The sequence below is a fragment of the Ursus americanus genome, chromosome 16 (assembly GCF_024610735.1).
Source record: "Ursus americanus isolate L20-20 chromosome 16, mUrsAme1.1.p, whole genome shotgun sequence".
NCBI classification, from domain to species: Eukaryota; Metazoa; Chordata; class Mammalia; order Carnivora; family Ursidae; genus Ursus; species Ursus americanus.
Window position 1 is genome coordinate 21607882 of NC_142142.1, and position 6845 is coordinate 21614726.

A 6845-nucleotide genomic window follows, 5' to 3' on the forward strand; every position below is an offset into this window, starting at 1 on the left:
TCCTGTTCTGTCAAAAAGAAAGAGGTGCCTAAGAAATGATGAAGACACGTTAAAATGATACAGAAGCCAGCTAAAATGGGCTCCCTCAGGCTAAATACAGGACAGCAGGAGCATCAGAATAAAAATGATACCAATGAATGAAAACCCATTGAATTAAACAGAAATCCATGAGCCTGTACCGATGTACATACAGACATATATGCATGCATAAATTGAAAGTTTCATGAGGAATGGAATATTAAAAGATTCAAAGTGTCTCCCCACAAAATATTTACTGATTATGAAGGGAAAAAGTATAAATTTACAGTGGAGAAGCTTGGCAGACACCACCCTAATCAAGTGATTAAAGTGCACATTACCAGTAATGGGACAAATCAAAATTATTTGCCACTTGATAGGATGCACTCAGCATCACTGCTGTGTTATTCCTTCAATAAATGGATTACTTGAAGCTAATTATGAAGAAATGCCAGATGAACCCAAGTTGGGAGAAGTGCTACAGAATAACTAGCCTGGAATTGTCAAAATTATCAAGTCATGAAAGCCAAGGAAAAACTAAAGAACTATTGGGGTTTGAAGAAAACTGACATGAAAACTAAACAGGAAACATGATTATGAGCTGGATCTTTTTGTTCTTAGAGATAGTATTGGTATAATTAATGAAAATTTAATGGGATCTGAAGATTCATTAGTGGTAATATTCCAATATGTAATTTTCTCATTTTAATCATTTTTTATAATTATATAGAACAATGTCCTTGTTTGTAGGAAATACATGCTAAAGTATTCAGAGGTAACAGAGCATCATATCAACAACTTAACACTCAAAAGATCAGAGAAAAACTATTCCTACTGTACTTACAACTTTTCTGTAATTTGAGATTATTTCAAAATAAAAGTGCATAGTTAAAATGTATATATTTCTAGACTTTAAGTTCTTGAAATGACGGAAAACACTTTATTTTCTTTTAATCCCATTCAAGCACCTAGCACAGCTCCAAGAGGTACTTTAAAAAAAAAAAAGGTGTTTATCAAACAAATAAATCTAGAGGACTGGATAGAAACCAATGATAACTAAAGTGACTGCTATCAGCACTTCAGAGAACTCAATGATTAATACTGATTGTGTTCACTAGCGTCTATATACTAATGCAATAACTAATAATATATTTTAGAGGGCTGAAACAAAAATGGTTGTTGATAAATCCTAAAACAAAGAATTAAATTAAACACAACCTCCCATTTCATTGAGTATTTCAATTATTTAAGATTTTACTGCACACAAATAATTCAAAGAACATTTAATGTTATGGATTGGGGATAAGATATGAATATTTACTCACAATTTGCATTCTGGGGATGTAACGTATAGTATGGTGACTAAAGTTAACAATACAGTATCATATATTTGACAGTTGCTAAGAGATTACGTCTTCAAACTTCTCATCACAGGAAAAAAAATATAACCACATGAAGTGATAGATGTGAACTAAATTTCTTGTAGCAATCATTTCACAAAATATACACACATCAAATCATCATGTTGTATACCTAAAACTAATACAACAGTAGTATAAATTATATCTTAATAAAACTGGAGACAAACACAATTTTCAGATATTTTTGGCAGAGAAAATTATATTCCTATCTCTACATCCATTTTCACTTTCTTCCTTAGTAACAGAACTCAGCTTTTTCAGCTGAGCATACTGCCACTAGAAGAAAGACTGCATTTCCCATCCTCCTTTATAGTTAGAATAGTTACCAAGTTTGTGGCAACGAACTGTTAGTGGCTGTTGCCCAGAACTTCATGAAAGGCTTAGAGCAGCTATCCCAACCCTGGACTATCTAATGCTGGAGTTCTTTACCTAAGAGCATAAGTTTCCATCTTACATAGCTTTTAGAATTTTTCTGTTAGATGCAGCTGAATATAATCCTAAGAAATACTCCATATGTTAACAGAAATGATCAGAACTGATCCAAACATCTGTCAAACATGTTTAAAGCATAGTTTAAATGTCAAATCGATTATTTATTAGTTCTATAAGCTTTCAAAGGATATTTAGTGTCTTTTAGCTACAGATTCCACATTTGTAAAAAGGAAATAATAATATCTATCTCTTAGTGGTTGAGTGAATATTCAATTAGGTAATAGTTACTTCGGAATGCCTGAAACATAGTAAGGATACAATAAGTGCTCATAGGTCATGCCAGGTTTCTTTTAATGCACATTATTTTCTTTCCCTGTTTTGTAAACTATAGGATTGTTAATGCTTTGCCAAGTTCTTACTATGGATTTTATGTCTTCTTTAAAGTTTTCACTGTACTTAGATATTTCATGATATAAAAATTCTTTCCCTAAATTCTGGCGAGTTTAATGCTGATTTTCTGTTCTATACTTTTTTTCTCTCTCTCTAAAATCTGAATCATCAATGTACCTTATCTGTAAACCATTTGTCTTGAGAAACAGGTGTTGTTGAGTTGGAGTCCATTAAGTCAAACAAGGTCAGAGCACAGGTGTGTTTTGGTGTTGGCCAATCCATCAACACAGCTCTTAGGTCGTCCCCTTCACTAAGGAACTGCAGGTTGAATTACCATACAAGATCTGACATGGCTTAAATCTATAAACAAAGTTTGTGTGTCTCTATTCCACTAGTGTTCCTGGTACAAAATTATCATTCTTACTTCTCAGTGAGACCACTGTTTCTATGTTCCTTCTCCAAACTGGGTGACACATGCTGGAATGACAAAGAAGATTGAAGACTCCTAACAAATACAGTAGACCAGGTCAGATATGTTACACATTACACCCAAATGGTATTTCCCACTGAAGGTAGGCTGTAACTCCTACAGCACTACCCTGCTTTCCCTGCCTCCTGAGTAGATCTTGATTTTCTAGGAAGACCCAGCCAGAGCTCAACTCATAGGAAGAGTACTGGTAAAATCCTGGCAGCAATTTAATCCAATCGCAATCAATCCAATCAAACTTTTATTCTACTGTGAATAAGGTACTCTGGTAGATTGCAAAGATGAAAAAGACAAGATCTTCTTTTCTAAAAACACTTATAATTGATTGGAGTTTATGGCTGCCATAACAGAATCCAGCCAGACCATCAAGGCTAAGCCTTTTAAGCTTCTAGGAATTTAAGATATCGAAAACATTCCACGGAATTCAATTTAATATGGTTCATTAGGATCTGTTGTGGATGGTCTTGGACATTTTTGGCTAATGAACAGAATTAGAAGATCATGTGATGTTGGAGGATTTATCTTGGTGACTTTAGGATGCTGGTTCTGTTGTAGGTATAATTATGTAAAGCTAAGAATCTAGGAAAGAATTGCCAGAGGAGGAATTAAAAATAAGATTTTATATGAAAGTACCCACCTTGATCCTGAAAGAAAACAAACTAATGCCAATAGCAGCAACTGAGCAGAGACTCAAGCATAGAAAACCCACTGGAGTCAGTGTGAACAAAGCTGAGGTCAACTATATTAAACATCATATGTACCATAAGGCTTTCAATCAAGTAAATCAAGTATGTGTAAGTTGTAAAACAAAAACAAAAACAAACAAACAAAAAAAAACCTTACAAGTGAAGGTCTTATTCCTTTTTGTATTTCCCACTCTTAGTCTAGTAAATGGCAGGGCACTATATAAATATTTAATTAATTTAAAAAACAAACACATTAAGCTATAGTAAGAGGCAGAGCTCTTATAGAAATCTGTTCCTCAAAAAATGAGGCTAGGTTGTTTACAATTCTTTTAAATAAGATGGGATAGAAATTTCAGGGTACAAGAGAAAAATAAGTCAAATAATTTTTCTTTTTTAAATTCTTCATCCAAGAAAATGCTTATCAGTGTTCAAATGCCATGTACATTGCTTTACGTTCTCTGCTAAGGGGAGGTTTATTTTTCACACTTGAGCCATCTAGATATTTGATCTAGACATTTCTTTGGAAAAGGAAGCAAAAATTAAAAGTTTGCCCACAAGTCAAAGTCCACAGGCAAGACTGCAGGATGCTTTAAAGTGAAGTATTCAAATCCTTTTTAATCATCTCCCTTAAGGCAGATATGTTGATACTCAATCCAAACTCTTTTAGGTTATTCAGGATGGTAAGCAGCATGTCTGTCTATATTCTTTAAAGAAATAATTCAAAAGCAATTTAAGACAATTTTTGGCAAGACAGATTTCCCCTTGGATTCTTGGAAATACATAGAAATTTTATGTGGGGTGCTGAGAATGGAGATGATGTTCAGGACCCTAAAGTGGAGTATGTCAAAAGGTATTCATCATGTCCACTCCACTATAGACCTCTAGCTGCTTCTTTTGCTGTTTCCTAAGAGAAACACAAGCCTTCCAAATCTTCTTCAGATCAGGAAAATATTCAATTCCTAAATCTTCCTAAATTTCTTATATAGGTGTTCAAACTTGTGATACCAGATTAACAACTTTACAAAATTGTATATGTCTTCATAAGACTATCTAATTTCCCACAAGGCATGAGTCAATTTTTATAATGGTAGGTAAAATCTTCATGGCTCCTCAGTGACTTTCATATTTTACATTAATTAAATGCCCTGGGAAGAGAGAGAGAGAGAGACAGATAGCAAGATACACAAACGCACACATACAGAAAGTGGGATGAGATTAACAGTGAGAGAAAGAGAAATTCAAAAGCCATCTGCTCTACTTATTGAGTAAGCAAAAGGATTCTTGGACCCCTTATATAGTCTCTTTCCATATGCCTAGGGTAGGATGATCATCTTAGTAAACTGGAGTCATTTCAAGATTTAAAAATTTGTATGTTTTTGAGACAGCGTGGTCTCAAATGTAAACCAATTATTATGCTGAACTGTATAAAACTGTCATTTTTATAGGTCAAAAACTGTCAAATTCTAGCAATTGCTTATTGCTCAACTGTTCATATCATCTCTTATTCACTTTGTTGGTGAGGGAGTACCCCCCAAATAATACAAGATGATCAATCATATGACACTTAACACTGAAGGGAAGGAAGGTTGCTTGCCATGTAGGGCCACGAGAAGCTGTACTTGGGAGCACAGTGAACAAGCAGAGGCTGTGGAAGGCAGGCTTTAAAGTAATAAGATGAAGAGGTGCCCTTGGTTCTTGCAGGAGAATGTAACGGGGTTGTTTGAATAACCCACAAGCTGGCAGGGAACTCAGTCAGGCTGAGGTACAGTGCAGCTGCTAGCTAAGTCTGCTGATGGGAAGCATATCTGTTGAGAGGAAAGGAACTCACAGTTAATCCTTGGGACCCTTTGAAACCCGGTGACCCATGTCAAAGTAGCACATGCAGTTTTTGATATTACAGTACATCAACCTAACTTCAACTGATAATTCAACTGGCAAAAACTTCAACTGGAAAAAAAAAGTTGATATGTTCCATTGTTGGACAAAATTTAGTTGTGTTGTATTCATATCTTCAATATGGAGGCTTCCCAATCATAAGTTTTAGTATATGTGATTTTCTGATTAAGTGCTAAGATAGATGCTGCCAGTTGTCTACTCAATGTTGGTTCTTTCCTTCTTATTTACTAACTTTAACTTTATTCAGGCAACAATGTACTCAATTAAAAAACATGATGTCACAGGCTCCATTATAGTTGTGGTGACCATGTGACATAGCTTTGGCCAAGAAGATATTACCAGGAGGCTACTGGGTGGGAATTTCAGAAAAGCAATGCTTCCCTGATAAAATGTAACAGACTCACCTGCCACATATCTTTTGTTCTTAGGAACTTTGTCTTTTTCCTTTCTTGCTCCCTCATATGAAGATGCAATGTCTAGAAATGGAGAATTATGACCTTAAGAAGCATGTAACTTATACATATATATGAAAAATTTCAAGAATTAGTGTGGCATATGGGTGTACCTGAATTTAAATGTTGACTTCCAGTCATAGACGTAGATGGATAAACATGAAAACAATATGCAAATTCTTACTTTTCTCATTATTTGTCAATTTTCAAGTTTCCTGTAAAGTTTATATCTGAAAACATTTATTTAAGAATATTTATTGTTCCAAGCCTTTAGAGTATAAAAGTAAAACAAAACAAAAAACAAACATAGGGTATGCCCCTGATGAATTTCTAGTGAGGGATGCCACCACCTTAAAAAAAGAAAAGAAAAAGCAAAGTATTAGTAAGTATAAGGTATGACTGACAAATAGGAAGACAAGTGTTATTAATGAAGACAAAATGAGACAGTCAAGAAAACTGTGCTTCTTTCCTTCATCATCAGACTTTTCAAAGTAGTTATTTATACTTGTCTCCACTCTGTGCCTTACCACTCCCCTCACAATCCACTCTAATCTGTCTTCTCCCATCTTTACATCATCTAGGCATGAAAACAGCTCTTACTAAAGAGCACCAGTGATTTCCATATCACTAAAAACAATGTATATCTTTTGGTACCTTGTCTTAATTGCTTTTTCAACATGGTGTGACACAATTAAATTCTCCTCCTTTCTTGTAAAAAAACCCTTCCCTTTTAGTTTTCCTCCTTACCAGCTCATCTTTTTCTTTCATTGCATGTGAAAATTCCTCAGAGCTGAACCTGAGGTCTCTTTCTTTTTATTTTCTGTATTCTTGATGATGTTATCCATACCCATGGGGTCAATTAACATTTATATGTTAGTAATTCCAAATTTATATCTCTAGCCCAGATTTCACTTTTAATTTACAAACACAAATCCTAATATATTCGTGCAACAGCCTGACAATTTGTAGTTAAAATCGGACATTGTTTTTAACTTCCCAGCATCTGATTCCCTTTTTCTTTTCCTTTTTTTTAATAATAATTTTTTATTATGTTATGTTAGTC

The 6845-nt window shown here is 34.4% G+C and overlaps 1 long non-coding RNA gene and 1 pseudogene across 1 annotated transcript; one reads left to right on the top strand and one right to left on the bottom strand.

The window, feature by feature from the left end:
- The first annotated feature begins 2993 nt into the window (after positions 1 to 2993).
- On the top strand, positions 2994 to 3638 carry LOC148108775 (cytochrome c oxidase assembly protein COX20, mitochondrial pseudogene; annotated as a pseudogene).
- An 800-nt stretch (positions 3639 to 4438) lies between these two features.
- On the bottom strand, positions 4439 to 6126 carry LOC148108776 (uncharacterized). Its single transcript, XR_015727038.1, has 3 exons — positions 5896 to 6126; positions 5735 to 5806; positions 4439 to 5239 (listed from the first exon to the last, which is right to left on the bottom strand). It is a non-coding gene; the product is annotated as an uncharacterized LOC148108776 (long non-coding RNA).
- Positions 6127 to 6845: the final 719 nt, after the last annotated feature.